This window comes from Hyperolius riggenbachi, chromosome 1 (assembly GCF_040937935.1).
Source record: "Hyperolius riggenbachi isolate aHypRig1 chromosome 1, aHypRig1.pri, whole genome shotgun sequence".
NCBI classification, from domain to species: Eukaryota; Metazoa; Chordata; class Amphibia; order Anura; family Hyperoliidae; genus Hyperolius; species Hyperolius riggenbachi.
The window spans coordinates 68795892-68814871 of record NC_090646.1 but is presented as its reverse complement, the minus strand read 5'-3'; the positions used below and the strand labels follow the sequence as shown (position 1 = coordinate 68814871).

The following is an 18980-nucleotide window of genomic DNA, read 5'->3' as shown; positions in this document are numbered from 1 at the left end:
AATTTTTTTTTTCCCCACATTTTTCCTATTTTCCCATTAAACACATTTAGAAAAAAATAATTCTTGGCATATTGTCCCACCTAAAGAAAGCCTAATTGGTGGCGGAAAAAACAAGATATAGTTCATTTCATTGCGATAAGTAATGATAAAGTTATAGACGAATGAATGGAAGGAGCGCTGAAAGGTGAAAATTGCTCTGGTGGTCAGGGGGTAAAACCCCTCAGTGGTGAAGTGGTTAAAGGACAAATGTAGTGAGAGGTGTATGGAGGCTGCCATATTTATTTCCTTTTAAGAAATACCAGTTGCCTGGCAGCCTTGCTGGTCTATTTGGCTGCAGCAGTGTCTAAATAACACCAGAAACAAGCATGTAGCTAATCTTGTCAGATCTGACAATCATGTCAGAAACACCTGATCTGCTGCATGCTTGTTCAGGGGCTATTGTTAAATGTATTAGAGGCAGAGGATCAACAGGATGGCCAGGTAACTGGTATTGCTTAAAAGGAAATAAATATGGCAGCCTACATATACTTCTCACTTCAGTTCACACTCAAAAAGCAAATAATGATCACAGTTTTGAATTGCAAAATGACATGATTTTGCCACAATTTGCGTTTGTGATTCCGGTTCAATAGAACGAGAACCGCATCACAATTACCTCCCAAAGTGCTGCATGCAGAACGTTTGAGATTGATGCAAATCGCAAACGCTGCAGTGAGAATGATCCCATAGGGATACATTAGTAATGGCGCTTTGCTGATCGTCGCTAGAGTATGAACCAGCCCTAAAAGGAAATCAATATGGTATAATATTAGGAGCCTCTGGATCCGAATGAGGCTTCCCATGGAGTACTCTGGTCTCCTGTTGACACCAGTGGGCCCTCCTGCTGATGGGAGCCACGCTCCTCTTGTAGCAAAGCATGGCCGTGCTGCAGCTGCGTAAGCACGGCTGTGCCTGTGCAGTAGCATGAAACCGCTCACGTATGAGCAACTCTGGCTAACTGCGCAGACACGGCTGTAATCGCACAGACGCAGTACGGTCGCACTCATGCTTTAAGAGGAAAGCGGCCATGATCACATTAATGACAAGTAATGGTAGTCTTTGGAGGGTCCACGATCGGCAACAGGGGACCAGAGGAGGCCGTGGGAAGCCTTATTAGGATCAAGAAGCTTCCGTATTTTGTACCTGCAACATGGTCCAATTTTACCAGCAGGACTGGAGATGGACATCCTTAACTTAAGACATAGGAGTAGACCCTGGCTTGCATCACAAAAACAACAGATTAAATCCAGGCTTACAAAATATGAGCTCTGGTTGGTGCCTCCGTCAGTTCCTGCGGGGTGTGCTGACACTCTGGTATACAAGACATCACCTTGGATAGCACCTACTTGGCTTAGTTACGCAGAGGTTTGACCATGTAACTATTGTTGGGAATGTCCATGGTGCCTTGTATCACAAAGAATGACTTCTTGGTTTGAAGAGAATAACCTTGACCTCCCTTTCTTTCAGGTCTCGTATCTCCACTTAACTAAGTTAGGTAGGGCTTGGCAAGGGCTCTATACCTTCAGTCAGTTCCCAGCATTATTAATAATTACCTACATTCTTTATGGTTTGAGGAGTGTATCATGCCATGATGGTCTTCACCTTCCTTTCCATCTCTAAGAGTATCCCTTCTAAGCTAAGCTAGGCAGGGATTTAGCCAGCAAACTGTAGTTGGGAATGATATCAGTTCTCTTCATCACCAAAAATGACACAACACCATTCTAAGATGGGGTGTGAATAGTCAAATCATCAACAAGGTCTTGACGTTTCTTTTCTCGGGTCTCATGGCACCTCCTCAGATTAGGTGTCCCAGGTACTAGACTTCTGTCATACCCATCAGCCACTTGCTACATTTAGTTGTCAGTCTGAAACTGAAATTTTGTTTGTGACCTATTGTGTAAAGCAACCCCTCCCCATTACCTAAAGACAGCTTAGTGGTTGCTAAACCTGGACTATCTCTATAATCAGGGGCGTTCCTAGGATCCTAAGAGATCTGGGGCACTTTTGGGCACTCCAATCGAAAGAGGGGTGTGGCCATGCACCGGTATGGAAGTGTGGTCATGGGTGGAGCCAAATCTACATGAATTTAACAACGGTCTAAGTAGGCCTGCCCACCAAAATGTTGGATGAAGTCCTCCTCTCCATTAATACAAAACAAAAATGCACTACCTTCTAGTAGTGAACCCCTCCCATAGACCTCTCATTGAGGCACCCCATCTCCCAGCATGCCCCCATATAAGAACCACAGCTTCCTGCATGCCCCCATAAAGGCAACCTAGCAAGGCATCACAACACCCAATATGCCCCCATAGAGGCACCATAGCACCCAGCCAGCAAACCCACCATTGCTGGACGCTGTGGTTCCATGATGGGTGCTGTGGTGCCTCTGTGGGGCATGCTGGGTACTGTGTGGTGCCATGCTGGGTGCTGTGGTGGCTCTACTCTGCCTGGAGGACATCAGGGGCACCACAGAATAGATCCGGGGCACGTGCCACTGATCTTTGGGGCTAGGAACGCCCCTGTCTATAATTTTGAACATCTGTTTTGAATGGCAATTCATCTAGACAAGATGTATAACATTTATATTGTGCTTTTCTCCTAACAGGCGCAAAGCGCTTTAGAGTTGCAGCTACTCGTGTTTCCCCGAAAATAAGACATTTGCGGTAGAACAGCAGCACATTTCCTGTTCCTTTGTACTGCGCTGTTCCTGGATTTGAAGGTATGCTACTGTTCTGATCAGGAACCTTCCTCTACCTGCAGGGATATCAGCTGTGTGTTGGCATTGGCACTGCACAGCCATGTCCCCACCTGCTGGCTGCCTCTTCATCCTCTGTATGGTATCTTCCACTAGGGCTTATTTTTGGGATAGGGCTTATATTTCACAAATGCTCAAAATGTTAATTAGGGCTTATTTTCGTGGTAGGGCTTATTTTCAGGGAAACAGAGTAATTAGGGCATGCTTCATGAGTGACAAGGAGCATAAGGCCCAAAGACTCTTTACTGTTTTACCCACAGGATCATGATGCTGGGATTCGCTCCCTGGTCAAAGGTTTAAACCCTACATCAAAGGCAACACCCTTAACCAGTATGCAATCCATACATTGTGTGTGAATGTAGCTTTACAGTGTATATATCGTTTATAGCATTAACTCTCCAGTTTGAACATACTCTAAACAGATTATTTGGGTGGGACCTTATATTACACAGATGTAAAGGACTTGAACATGATCAGACAACAGCCATTATAAGATGTATGGCCAGCTTCAGTCTAATGTTGTTCATTCTTTTTACTTATATTATTTCTGAAAGGCACTTCAAGTAAGCTCAGCACATCTCAATTGATATTCCTCTACTTTCTTTTCATTTCTCTATTCTCTATTTCAAGAAAAATGTCTCCAGCAGCTGGAGTTCAAGTTGAGAATACATTATGGTTCAGCATTAGCACAGCCTTGGTCTGTTTCCCATCCACAAGAGAGAGAAGACAATCTCACATCTCAGAGAGTCTACTTCCCCGGACTGTAAGACGTGATAGGCCTTGTTTGTAAATGGGGTTTAGCTGTCTCTGGATCCCAATCACATTGCAGTTTTCCACCAGCGAAATAAACTCGTAAATTACTATAGAGACTATATATGACCTCCATTAACACACTGATGCATGCCATGAATTCTTAGAATGGCATCCTTTTGTTTAAGTTTAAAGACCATGGCACATGGCGAGAATTCAATTTGTTGTCTTTTTGACAAAGACAAATCAACACAGGGAAATATTTTGATGCACTCTCTTAGTTGCTAATATGTCTTGAATTACTTATGAGTAAGTGTCATATATTTCACAAGAGTGTCTCTATATACAGAAATAAAAACATCTCAATATCCTAATGTGAACATAGTCCTGTTATATGCAAATGTAACTTGGAAGGTCACATTACCACAACATTCTAGATTTTTGTTAATAGGTGCCTACAGAGACTTAGGAATATTTAATAGCTGGAGAAAGCAACACATGAAGAGCTGTGGAGAAACACCAATCAACTACCAATAAACAAATTCAGTTGAGGAAAAGGAAGTGGGGTTGGATAGGCCACGCGCTTAGGACAGAGGAATCTATAGAAAGAAGAGCCCTGGAATGTAATACACAGGATTTCAGAAGAAGGAAATGGCCTCGAAAGTATGGAGAAGATCAGTGGAAGAAGAAAATTACAGATTTGCTACTAGTTACAGCGTGGCCTCTACAACTGTCTACAAATCTACTTCATACCTACCCAGCATTAGCTTGATTCTGTTTCAAATGTGGGTAATTTCAAGTCAGTTCAGTTGAATTTGAATCTGGCACAGAGCACCAAGAACTTTGAAAGCTTCCCATAAACAATGCAATTTTAGTGAATGATCGACCTTCCGATCAAATAATTGTGATCGTAAGGTATTGATCAATTGGGCCCATAAACGGTATAAAGAACCAATCCGATTATTTGAAATGAGATTGATTCAAAAAACGGATTGATGAAATGATCAATAAATCAATAGTATGTTGCTGATTGTGCCAATCAGCAACAAACTATTGATTTATTGAATAAAAAGGTTTAAAGTTCAGTTTGGATAGTGTTGATGGTGTCCATCAACACTATCCAAACTGAACTTTAAAGCTTTTATTGTCTCGGGTGCACTTTGAGGCAGGCCCTGGACCACCATGCTATTAGTATAGACATTGAGGGCCCTTTCACAATGAGGTGGTGTGGTAAATTTACCGCACCCCACTGTAGGCTAATGAAAGTCTATGGGGGAGTTCACACTCCCCTCGTTGTGGCACGCTGCGCCGGAAGTGCCCTAATGCACTTCCAAACTTACGTTACCTGCGTTGGACCAGAAGTCATGTAAGTCTATGGCAATGTGCCCATCTTTAAAAAACCCGCGCAGTTTTTAGTGTTGCGCATGTGCGGAATCATATTTTAGAAATATGTTTTTGCGCACATCATAAATTGCCCAACAGGAAATGAGTGTCACTTCCTGTTTGGCTGAATGCCAGACAGGGATTACCGCTTACTAACGCCGTAATCCCCGAAGGCCTGTTTTTGGCATTGCGGTGCTGTGCGACCATCGCACCACCAATTTGCAGTGTGAAGTCGGCCTTAGGGAATAATAGGCTGTAATCTCACTGACTGTTCTGAACAATATATTTTTTTAATCTGTTTTCTAGATTTCCGATATGGCAGCCAGGTTGTCACACGCCATCGCAGCACGAAGCTGAAATCAACAAGACGCAGAGATCACATAAGCGGCTTGTTAGCCGGCCTGGAAACCCCTCGCTAGTCCTGTCTCCGCGAGTCGCCTCTCCACTTCACTAGACGTATATTCCTCCAGACATGCAGCAGCATATTGTGAGAAATAATGATATAAAGGAAGAGAGCAATTCTCTATCTGTATGTGACTCATAATGTAATCAGCCACAGACAGCTGCTCCATTCCCACATATCGCTGTGCCAAAGAAAAGCTTAATTGGTCTGTATTAAACCCTATTAATGGTTGTACATAAATCAGCAGCAGCTGGCAATCATCTGGACCTGAGCATGCCATCATTCCTATGCAGATATGTATAGGAGTGGAGGCATTTCTTAAAAATAACTATTATTATTACTCATTCACTGAAAGTCGCACCCCCACTGACACATTTTCTGCAGTGCAGAGAGTCAGATGAATCACATCATTAACTGTCTCTTAGCGGGGATGGCAGTCTAATGTCCCTTACACAATCTAGGGCAATAGCCATGTAGGGAGAGAGCAATATGGAGGCTGCCATATTTGTTCCTTTTAATCTATATATATAAAATCGGATGTATATGTGTGTGTGTGTGTGTGTGTGTGTGTGTATGTGTATGTGTATGTGTATGTGTATGTGTATGTGTATGTGTGTGTGTGTGTGTGTGTGTGTGTGTGTGTGTGTGTGTGTGTGTGTGTGTGTGTGTGTGTGTGTGTGTGTGTGTGTGTGTGTGTGTGTGTGTGTGTGTGTGTGTGTGTGTGTGTGTGTGTGTGTGTGTGTGTGTGTGTGTGTGTGTGTGTGTGTGTGTGTGTGTGTGTGTGTGTGTGTGTGTGTGTGTGTGTGTGTGTGTGTGTGTGTGTGTGTGTGTGTGTGTGTGTGTGTGTGTGTGTGTGTGTGTGTGTGTATGTGCCGCGATCACGCGAAAACGGCTTGACCGATTTGAACGAAACTTGGTACACAGATCCCTTACTGCCTGGGATGACATGTTCTGGGGGTCTCGCGGCCCCCCTGCACACGTGGGCGGAGCTAAAAACAGCAAATCAGATTCCACCCATTCAAGTCAATGGAAAAAATGTAAAAGGCTGCCATTCTCACAGTAATCAAGCCAGAGTCCCCACACTTGGCACAGTTGGTCACTTGGTGACCGAGGTTGCAAATCCAGGAAAAGGGGGTGGAGCATAAAACAGCCAATCAAATTTCAGCCGTTCATTTTAAATGGGTAAATGTAAACGGCAGCCATTCTTAGACTGTTAATCGCAGGGTTCTCAAACTTGCCACACTTGGTCACTGGGTGAATGCGATTAATATTCAAGAAAATGGGTGGAGCCTATAACAGCCAATCAAAATTCACCTATTGATTTTCAAGGGGAATATTTGAACTGCTGCTATTCTTACACTGTTAATGGCAGAGGCTTCAAATTTGCTACAGTCGGTCATTGGGTGACTGGGGTCCAAATTCACTAAAGGGGCGGGGCCACATACAGCCAATCAGATTTCCTTGGTGGATAAACTGCTTCCATTCACACATTTTTGATGCCAGGAACCTGACAGCTCACAAACTTGGTCATTGAGTGACTGTGTGTCAAGGTTTCAAAAAGTGGGCGGAGCCAAAAGAACTTTTACTGGGAAAATATAAACTGCAACCATTTTTAAACCGTTAATGGCAGGGTTCTCAAACTTTGCACAGTTGGTCATTGGTTGACAGATTAAGATTTTGGAAGGTGGGTGGAGCCTACAACAGCCAATAAAAATTCACCTTTTGATTTTCAAAGGGAATATTTCATCTGCTACCATTCTCTTATACTGGTAAAAGCAGATGCCTCAAACCTGGTACAGTTGGTCACTGGGTTACTAGGGTCCAAATTCAGGAAGGGGGCGGAGCCACAAACAGACAGATTTGTTTATTTTTCAATGGGAATATACAAAGTATTGATACCAAGGACCCCAAAGCTGATAAACTTGATAATTGAGTGACTGTATGTCAAGGTTAGAAAAAAAGTGGGCGGTGCCAACGACTTCATTTTTTACATTGCAGGGTTCCCAAACTTTACACAATTGGCCACTGGGTGACTTGGATGAATATTCAGAAATCTGGGTGGAGCCTACAACAGCCAATCAAAATGTACCTATTGATTTTCAAGGGGAATATTCACATTGCTACCATTCTTACACTGTTAGTGGCAGAGGCCTCAAACCTGATACAGTCAGTCATTGGATGACTGGGGTCCAAATTCACTAAAGGGGTGGAACCACAAACAGCCAATCAGATTTGTTAGATTGATTTCAGCCATTCTGTTATTGGCAGGGTTCTCAAACGTGACACAGTTGGCCACTGGGTGACTGGGATATAATATTCAGAAAAGTGGGTGGAGCCTACAGCAGCCAATCAAAATTCACCTTTTGATTTTCAAGGGGAATATTTACATTGCTGCCATTCATGCTCTCTTAATGGCAGAGGCCTAACATCATAAACTTGGTCATTAAGTGACTGTATGTCAAGATTAGAAATAGTGGGTGGAGCCAAAAACAACTAACTTTTTACATGGGGAAATGTAAACTGCAGTTTTTCTTACACTGTTAATGACAGGGTTCTCAAACTTCACACAGTTGGTCACTGGGTGACTAGGATTAATATTCGGAAAAGTAGGTGGAGCCTACAACAGCCAATCAAAATTCACCTATTGATTTTCAAGGGGAATATTGAAACTGCAGCCATTCTCACACTGTTAATAGCAGAGGCCTCAAACCTGCTACAGTCAGTTGTTAAGTGTTCGGGGTTCAAATTTAGTAAATGGGCGGAGCCAAAAACAGCCAGATTTCTTTGCTGGATAAACTGCTTCCATTAGCACAATTTTGATGCCAGGAACCCAAAAGCTCACAAACTTGGTCATTGAGTAGTGACTGTGTGTCAAGGTTACAAAAAGTGGGTGGAGTTAAAAACAGATTTTTCTGGTAAATTGTAAACTGCAGCCCTTCTTCACAGTTAATTGTTACTGGGTGACTGGGATTAATATTCATAAAAGTGGGTGGAGCCTAAAAATGCCAATCAAAAATCACATGTCACTTTTCGAGGAGAATATAAAAATTGCTGCCATTCTTGCACTGTTAATGGCACAAGCCTCAAACCTGGTACAGTTGGTCATTGGGTCACTGAGGTTCAAATTCAGAAAAGGGGACAGAGCCACAAACAGTGCATCAGATTTGTTTCATTTCATGGGAAAATACAAATTATTGATGCCAAGGACCCCCAAAACTCTCAAACTTGGGCATTGAGTAGTGACTTTGTGTCCAGGTTACAAAAAGTGGGCGGAGCCAAAACAAATTACACTGGGAAAGTGTAAACTGCAGCCCTTCTTACACTGTTTATTTCAGGGTTCCTAATCTTTGCCCAGATGGTCACTGAGTGACTGAGATTAATATTCAGGGAAGTGGGTGGAGCCTATAATAGCCAATCAAAATTCACTTGTTGATTTTCAAGTGGAATATTTAAATTGCTGCCATTTTCACACTGCTAATAGTAGATGCCTCAAACCTGCTACAGTTGGTCATTGGGTGACTGGGGTTCAAATGCTGGAGAGGGGTGGAGCCACAAACAGCCTATCTGATTTGTTTAATTTCTATGGGAATATACAAATTATTGATGCCAAGGACCCCAAAGCTCACAAACTTTGTCATTGAGTGTTTGAGTGTTAGGGTTAGAAAGTGGGCGGAGCCAACACCAGTCAAATACATACCCGGGCAACGCCGGGTCATCAGTGGGTGGAGACAAATACAAATTTCACTGGGAAAATGTATACTGCAGCCATTCTGTTAATAGCAGGGTTTTTAAACTTTGCACAGTTGGTCACTGGGTGACTGGGATTAATATTCAGAAAAGTGGGTGGAGCCTACAAAAGTGAATCAAACTTCACCTGTTGCTTTTCAAGGGGAATATTTAATTGCTACCATTCTTGAACTGTTAATGGCACAGGCCTCAAACCTGGTACAGTTGGTTATTGGGTGACTGGGGTTCAAATTCAGAAAAGGGGGTGGAGCCACACACAGCCAATCAGATTTGTTTCATTTCAAAGCAGATTATTGATACCAAAGACCGCAAAGCTCACAAACTTGGTCAGTGAGTAATTGTGTGTTAGGGTTAGAAAAAGTAGGCGGAGCTAACACCAGCCAAATACATACCCGGGCAACGCCGGGCAATCAGCTAGTGATTAATAAGGGTGAAAAAGCCCTTAATGCAAATCTCAGCCTATGTGATGTAAGGATCGGTGGGTGCCAGTTATAGCAACTCACCCCTTCGTCCATAAATCATTAGACGTCTGAAGCTCCACCCATCCCTCAGCTACCCAAAGTTTTTCTGAGCCCTATGGAGAATCAGAGAATGTGGATTTGGCAGAAATTTCCACATTCTCTGATTGGCTCATTCATTCTGAGTCTTCTGATTGGCTTAAAATTACCACATATCGGTAATGCGGATTTTCCGCTTTTAACATCACAGTCAATGGCTACCGACTTTAGCGGTTTATTATTATTATTATTTAGTATTTATATAGCGCCGACATCTTCCGCAGCCATGTACAGAGTATATTGTCTTGTCGCTAACCGTCCCTCAGAGGGGCTCACAATCTAATCCCCGCCATAGTCATATGTCTAGTGTAGCGTGTGTATCGTAGTCTAGGGCTAATCTTGGGGGAAGCCAATTAACCTATCTGTATGTTTTTGGGGATGTGGGAGGAAAACGGAGTACCCAGAGGAAACCCACGCAGACACGGGGAGAACATACAAACTCCTTGCAGATGTTGACCTGGCTGGGATTTGAACCGGGGACCCAGTGCTTGCAAGGCAAGAGCGCTAACCACTATGCCACAGTGCTGCCCGGCAAGCAAAGCCCACATAGGTGCTAGAAACACCAAATGTGCTGGCTATTTTAAGTAGGAGTGTAAGAACAATATGAAAGAGACCTTGTAGTTTTTGAGAAAATCAATGTTAAAATTAACATGACAGTAAGCGGATTCTCTGTGGAAATGTTTGCGCTTTCCGCAAAAATCCGCTTACTAGTATTACTGAATTCCGATGTGGAAATGTGATTTCTGAACGGAAATGCGGAAATTTCATTTTCACGCACTGAAAATGAGCATCCCTAATCCATCGTTCTTGTTTATTGTAAAGCTTCTTCTTAAAAAAGTTCTTTCAGGTTTATTTCCAAAATCTGACAGATAATCAAATGAACAGATATACATATTAAGAAATGATAAGATGGAGGGCTCTAGACATCAAAGTGTACCTGTTATTGTAACAGAGGGTGAAGGATAGCAGGGCATAACCATGAATAGTGTCTCACCATGTTGGGAAAATGTTGAGGCGCCTACTGTAAACCTACCTTTCCCCCACCCACTTTCCTTTCCCTATTGTGAAGCCTTACAGCTGGGGGCTCATCTGCCAGAAAACATAAGTGTGGCCTCCAGAACCCTTCGCATTACAATTTATCCAACATGACCCCCTCCACCCACAACAGGGTGGAGATCGATGAAAGAAGGATACTGCCATTGGAAGGGTGAGGCAGGCGTCATTATTTACCCGTAGTTGAGGTGAGTGACATTACTTATGGTAAGTAATGATGTTCACCTTAACTCCTACCTCCCCAATGGGACACTAAATTACGAACCTCCCTTAATGGGAGGTTCATTTTAATTAAAATATCCTTAGCCCTTTAACCTTTTATCTCAAACTAGGTGCATAAAAATGTCCATTTTGAGATACACTAATGCTACAAGGATGTACCGAGGCCTCCTGTTAATCACACCCACACGTGCTATCACCACTCATTCATGGCAGAACTTACACTTCGGAGATTGGTCAAAAGGAACAGGTGTTCCCTGAGCCAATCAAATTGCCTATATAAGCAATCAGGAGCAATGTTCATTCAAAATAATGAAAGTGCAAAGTAGAGTGAAATAAAAAAAAAAAAAAAAAAAAAGATTGAATGCTTTCTGGTAAACCATTGACAGGGTTTTTTTTTTTTTACAAAAATAGTTGCCTTAGGCACTCTGATTTTTTTAATATGTATGTCATGATGGAATATTACTGTTATTTTAGTAAATACGAGCTTGTAATTATAACTCAAAACAGAAAAAAATACATCTTTATTTTCAAATAATATATTGTCGCCATACACTGTTAGTTTTATCTACAGTAGCATTGTTTATTTAAAATCTATAGTGGGAGGAATTGGAGATAGTGTATTTTTAATTAGTTTTCTTCTTTTTCCTTATATTATAGATAGAAAATAAAGTAATTACTGAAAACAAGTATCGCCCACAAACTTGTGGCAAAAAACAAACAAACAAACACGATATAGATCCTTTAGGTGTGCTAAGCAGTGACAAAGTTAGGGCAAAATGAATGGGACAGGTGAAAATGGCTCTTGGTGGTAAGGGTTAAATAGCCTGTGGAGTTAAGTGGTTAAATATTCATTCAAAGTAGCTCCAATTTCGCTTTCTACTACACAAGTTTGGTAATAATGTACAATCAAAATTCTATCATTGATGTTCACCTTTAGTAATACAGCTCAGAGTTCATTTTATTCTCCCATAAAGGCTCTGTGCTCTACGCTGATGTAAACACAATTTTCCTGGGTACAATTTTTGTCAGTAAATAATGAATTCTGAGGCTGTTTGGCTTTCGGAAAAAATAAAAAAAAAAACCTTTAATCAAATTACACCATTTTTATAATCCTATTATGAGTTTTATGTGCAATTATAATGAAAACCTCCAAATATGGAGGGGGCCGTATAGCGAAGGAGAATGCTAATCTCTATAATAATGCTATGCTTGGTTCAAAAGTAACGTAACCCTTTCGTTAAGATTGGCCGTGGGGTATGGGGAACTTACAGAGGACGTGTGACAGTGCTGCACATCTCAGTTCCTATAACTTATCCCTGGTGGAAAATAAAGCTTAGCAATATCAGAAATGGTACATGCTTCCTTCCTCTGAATGAAATCGCTTTGAAAATGCTGCAATTTCAGCAAATTGCAATCTCTCCTGTGAAATCATGGCCACAGTTACCTTGGTAATTCCTAGAAAGCACAAATCCCTGCTTGAAAATGCTCTAGGTGGCCACAGGCCTTAGGGTCCACTCACAGTGGGACTAGCAAAATTGCTATCGTTGTGCTAAACAATTTTTGCGTGATCCAGTTTTGTGATTCTTCAACATTTAACTACGAATTACACAAAACTCGCAATTTGCTGATGATCGCTGCAGTGAGATCACTGGCATATAGTATACATTACACTAGCACTTTTCAAAATGCTAGCGGTCACCACCGATGTAGGCGATTTTAAGTGCTTCCGAATTCCTCGGAATACCGATTTTCGATTGCAAATAGTCTTTCCGCAGTGCAAAACGGTAAGCGGAATTCAAGCGGTTTTAAACTCTGACAAAATATTCAACAAAAATGTTTTTTCCTACTTTTTATAACCCATACAATTATCAGATTTGCTTTTGTGCACAAGCATTATTATTCATTTTGAAATTATAAGTTCCCAAAGTTCAGTTTACTTTGAAAGCTGCTGGTGCATTTTATTTATAACTGTTGTATTTCTATTGGAAATGCACCCAGTAATGATTTCTGAGCAGTGTTTCACTTCAGGACTCATTAGCAGAAGTTTCTGCACATGTCTGAGAACATTTACTTAATTGTATCAAGTGAAGAGTGTAAACACAAGATAAGGTTATCACCAGTACGCATGTGGCTGCCCCTGCAGGAGAAAAAGTCAGTCCTGTGATTTAACCTCTCAAATGCTGCTTTACAACAAAAAAAAATGTGTTCGTAAATAATATGCTGTAAATAATCTTTTAGAGCAAAGAAGAAATGCTGGGTTTCATACCACTTTAAGTGTTTTTCCGATTTTCAATTCCCACTGAATGTTGATTTTGCTATTCGCTCAACTGATAAGGTGGCCACTAATGATACAATTTGCTGACAGATCGATTAGGAACGATTCTTCGAATGAACGATAGTAAATGATTGTTTGGGACCACTAATGGACCAAATCTCCTAACCAATCTGATCAGATGGATGGGACTGAACCGAAATTGAGATCAATTTCATGAATCTGATTGGATTGGTTAGGAGATTTTTGTCCATTAAAGCGGAATATAAACCTGCATTTCAACTTTGCTCTAAAATATTATTTACAGCATATTATATGCAAAAAGCATTTTTTTTACTAGACCAGCATTGGAAGGGTTAAACACAGACGTTTCAAGTTCCGTGGAGAGATATGCAGAAGTTCAGATTGTTACATTCTATGTATCTATTGATAAACAGTTACACACTCTTTGGCAGTCCTCCAAGCTCCTTCTCAGTCAGAGAGATGAGTCATTCAACACTTAGATACATTTCTGTAAACAAAATGTATCTCTTTTCAGCTTCGGATGCGTCTGCAGAAATCTAAAGGAACTTTAAAGCCCTGTGTAACCCTTCCAATGCTGGTCTAGTAAAAAAAAAAAAATGCTGGTTGCATATAATATACTGTAAATAATGTTTTAGAGCAAAGTTGAAATGCAGGGTTATATTCCACTTTAATGGTCCCAAACAATCATGTACGATCACTCATACGAAGAATCGTTCCTAATCGATCTATCAGCAAATCTGTATCATTAGTGGCCACCTGAAGTCAGTTGTTAAAAAAAATATTTTTTTATGGAATCCCCCATTTTTTGCGGATGTACACTATTATGTGTAATAGTCCTTATACCGATGTACACTATTATGTGTAATAGTCCTTATACCGATGTACACTATTATGTGTAATAGTCCTTATACCGATGTACACTATTATGTGTAATAGTCCTCATACCGATGTACACTATTATGTGTAATAGTCCTCACACCGATGTACACTATTATGTGTAATAGTCCTCATACCGATGTACACTATTATGTGTAATAGTCCTCATACCGATGTACACTATTATGTGTAATAGTCCTCATACCGATGTACACTATTATGTGTAATAGTCCTCATACCGATGTACACTATTATGTGTAATAGTCCTCATACCGATATACACTATTATGTGTAATAGTCCTCATACCGATGTACACTATTGTGTGTAATAGTCCTCATACCGATGTACACTATTGTGTGTAATAGTCCTCATACCGATGTACACTATTATGTGTAATAGTCCTCATACCGATGTACACTATTATGTGTAATAGTCCTCATACCGATGTACACTATTATGTGTAATAGTCCTCATACCGATGTACACTATTATGTGTAATAGTCCTTATACCGATGTACACTATTGTGTGTAATAGTCCTCATACCGATGTACACTATTGTGTGTAATTGTCCTCATACCGATGTACACTATTGTGTGTAATAGTCTTCATACCGATGTACACTATTATGTGTAATAGTCCTCATACCGATATACACTATTATGTGTAATAGTCCTCATACCGATGTACACTATTATGTGTAATAGTCCTCATACCGATGTACACTATTGTGTGTAATAGTCCTCATACCGATGTACACTATTGTGTGTAATAGTCCTCATACCGATGTACACTATTGTGTGTAATAGTCCTCATACCGATGTACACTATTGTGTGTAATTGTCCTCATACCGATGTACACTATTGTGTGTAATAGTCTTCATACCGATGTACACTATTATGTGTAATAGTCCTCATACCGATATACACTATTATGTGTAATAGTCCTCATACCGATGTACACTATTATGTGTAATAGTCCTCATACCGATGTACACTATTATGTGTAATAGTCCTCATACCGATGTACACTATTATGTGTAATAGTCCTCATACCGATGTACACTATTATGTGTAATAGTCCTCATACCGATGTACACTATTATGTGTAATAGTCCTCATACCGATGTACACTATTATGTGTAATAGTCCTCATACCGATCTCCACTGCTGATATAGGAATTCCGAAATTCTAAAGAATTCGGAAGCAGATAACTAGTGACAAATTTCAGATATCCCTTGGACACCCATGTTAAAAAGTCCTAACATTCTGAATTGTCAATTTAAAAAAAATTCAATGAAAATATAAAGTTTTGGGGTTCTAAAATACATCCGGTTTATTCCTTTCAACTTACATCCCACTCCCCTTTTTGTGTCACTCTGCCCTACCCCTTAGATTGTAAGCTTATTTGTCAGGGAATTCCTCCCTGCTCTTCTCCTCCACCATATGGACTCAGTGACTCATCTGCTGTATTTATCCCTACATTGTTACTATCACTATTTTGTGTACCATTTCTATAATGTCCATATGTAGAACTGTTACTGTCGTAATGTCTCCCCTATTTATTGAACAGTGCTGCGTAATACTGTATGTTTTATAAATAAAGATTAGGAATAATAATTCATGGACTATATGCTACACATCAAGGATACAGGAGTACACAGAACGTCTCTCCTCAGATCAGAACCTCCCCCACCGCCGGCTGAAACACGATATTAGCACCACTGGGCTGAGATGGAAGAGAAGAGAAGAACAAGCAAAACAAACACCTCAGAAAAGATTGAAGCACTTGCGGCTGCCCACACAGAGCCTTTGTAAAGCCAACCGCAAGGTCAGAAGAGAGCTACAGACCAAGGAATAAAGGATAACAATGAGAAACCACAGAGCAACATTGTGATCCCATATATAGTCGGAGAGTTGGAGAAACCCGGGAAGATCTTTAGCAAACATCACATCCTTAAAGTGAACCTCCAGACTAAAAATCTACTCAGCAGAACTGAAAAGGCCTGGTGTTTCTTTAACAGTTTCACAGCATCAGAACTTGGTTTTTCTTCCCCAAGCCTCATTGTTAGCTGCACAAAAGAAAACTGCCTGGGCATTTTTCCCCTGATGCTGTGCAAAGCATGATGGGATTTCTGATGATGTTGTTCTCCTTCTGCTGTTTTGCTGCTATTCTTTTTCTCTTAAAATATTGAATTTGAAATTTGAAGCCTAGCATGCGCAGCTGGGAGGGGTGATCAGGACACAGGACAGTTGAAACTGTTTCTCATGCTCCCTGTCACCTCCTTTCAACCAAAAAGATGGCTGCCCCCGTGGAAAAGATGGCTGCCCCCATGAAATCACAAACATTTGCCTGTTCTTTTAAAACAGGGTGGGTAAGAGATTATATTACCTATCTATTTTAATTAACATAACTAATGTAACCTAATGACAGTATGTTTGTTTAGGCTGAAGTTTCCCTTTAAACTCAGCAATGCACAAAGACAGAAACCTGTACATCCTCTGGATCCAATACCACAACATGGACGGAGAATACACAATGAAGGACATGACAGATTTATCAGGTGATTGATTTCTTATGCATCTGACTGCCTGGTCATGACAAGCCTACACAGGAAGTATACATCATCACATGATCAGGGCTAGCTAATCAAAGTGCTTCTTCATATATATCCCTTGAAAAACAAATTCTCCTAGGAGGATTAATGTCAAAGCCTGTAAGTTTGGGCATTTTCTTGTTAACTATCCATTTTTTTAGAACACTGCTTTACTAGTTTATGCATAAAAAGCTTTTTTTTTTTTTTTTTTTTTAATGTTGCAGTAAAAAATAAAAGGAAAATACTTTCTGTACCATCATTCATTCATCTTCAGTCTCAACCTGCCTGCTCAATTCACTTGTAAGAGCAGTTTTGCTTCTCTTCGTAAACTTGTTCACAGCCTAATGGTCAGGAGTGTAACTACTAATCATGAGACTCCTCAGAAAAGCTGATGGGCCCCTCAATGTTCATACCATTTCTCTTGCCTCCACTTGGTGACCCTGACAGCCTAATATTCAGGAGTGTAACTACTAATCATGAGCCCCCCCCAGAAAAACTGAGGGGCCCCTCAATGTTCATACCGTTTCTCCTGCCTCCCCTTGGTGATCCTCACAGCTTAATAGTCAGGAGTGTAACTACTAATCATGAGACTCCTCAGAAAAGCTGATGGGCCCCTCAATGTTCATACCATTTCTCTTTCCTCCCCTTGGTGACCCTCCCAGCTTAATAGTCAGGAGTGTAACTACTAATCATGAGGCCCCCCCAGAAAAACTGATGTTCACACCGTTTCCCTTGCCTCCCCTTGGTGACCCTCAGAGCTCAGGGCACCCATCTTGCTAGGGGCATAAAACAAGTGTAGACACCAGAATCTTCACACCCATAACAAGTGTAGCCACAAAAACACCAGATCCGAAGGATGGACTCCTTTATTGGAGCAAGTTAAGTAGTAGTTGGGGCCCCTTACAGCTCTGGCCACTCCTGCGGTTGCATGGGCTGCTCCTCCTGTTAATGGTGTGAGTAGTGCAGAACCTGACCGCGCCCCTCAAGTGTGAATCTCAGGTTCAAGAGCATGAACTGATTGCTGAGTGCTGTTTGTGGAGTAGGGACCCTTTTGAAAGGAGGAAACCTCAATGCTGGTGAAAGGGTTTAGTATGGAACACTTTTGCGTGCAATCCATTTTAGAAACAAATACTGTATCTTCCATTAATGCAACTGAATACAACTTGCATTCTAGGTGTTTTTATCATTACTAGCCATCCAGCTTTTTGTGGGTGTTTGAGTGCAGAGGGTTAATGGTTCTTCCCAAGTAAAACCGACTCAGGACTTGGGCTTGTGCCCTTCTCTGGGTTTGTGTGACTCTTTCTACTTCCTTCATTGGTAAGATAGTTTGCCTAGACGGTATTTCATCTGTGACTTTCTCTATCTGGCTCAAGTTCAGATTGTAGCTCTGTCACACTGATAAAACTGTAACAGTGACTATTTCTAAAAGAGATTTCCTATCACACATTTTACATGAAGGCAAAACCCATCTAGTCATTATTAGCTGTGCCGTACCATGTGTGTGGGTGTCAGAGGATGCAGTGTCACTAGAATCATTACCTGTTTAAGTGAAAGAAAATTGTTCCTAATGAGTGAGGTATTGCCTTTTCCTCGACCCGCTGCCTACGGCTCTTGGCACCGGCGTCTGCCATGCCTGCCAAGCAGTAAAAGGTGTGGATCTGCTAGTTCTCTGGAAGTTGGCGCCTCGGTATACAAACTCACTTGGAACGCATGCCGGGCCAGAAAGCCATATTGTTCCAAGCTGCCTGCTGAGCTGCTGACAGGATTAGACAGACTCCGACTTATCCAGTAAGCCAATGTCCAAAAGTGTAGGAGCCTGTAGCAACCGGTGCTCATCTCCGACTGAACTGACAGTAAACCCAAAGCCACTTGGATGCTAGGAGTTACTGCGCTGCGTAAGCTTTCATTATTCTTTTTGAAGCTTTATTAAGCTGGAACTAAGCTTTCCACATAAAATAGTTTTATTCCAAACTGAAATTCCCCGTTAAAGGACTACTATCATAAAAAGTGTAAAATGTAAAATACATACATAAAAGTAGTGTTGGTGTTCAAATTACCGAATTTGTCTGTCCTTATAACTGACCTGAATCTGGCTGTTCGAAATTTGGGCTTTATTGAGCCAAAAAATCAAGTGATATCAATGAAGCAAATTCGGCAATCCCATAATGCCAAGCTCACAATGGGCGACAATTACCAAAAACAAAAAACACTAACGATGATTACCAAAATCACCAATGTATGTAAATGAGGCTGAACCCTCTAGCGGGATTGTGACTAGGGTTAATCACAACCGCAGGACATG

At 41.1% G+C, this 18980-nt stretch overlaps 1 protein-coding gene across 10 annotated transcripts in view; it reads right to left on the bottom strand.

Annotated features, from left to right (window-relative positions):
• The window catches only part of CTNNA2 (catenin alpha 2), a 3078224-nt gene that overhangs the window by 1771044 nt on the left and 1288200 nt on the right, over positions 1-18980 (bottom strand). The gene's annotated exons all lie outside the window — the stretch shown is intronic.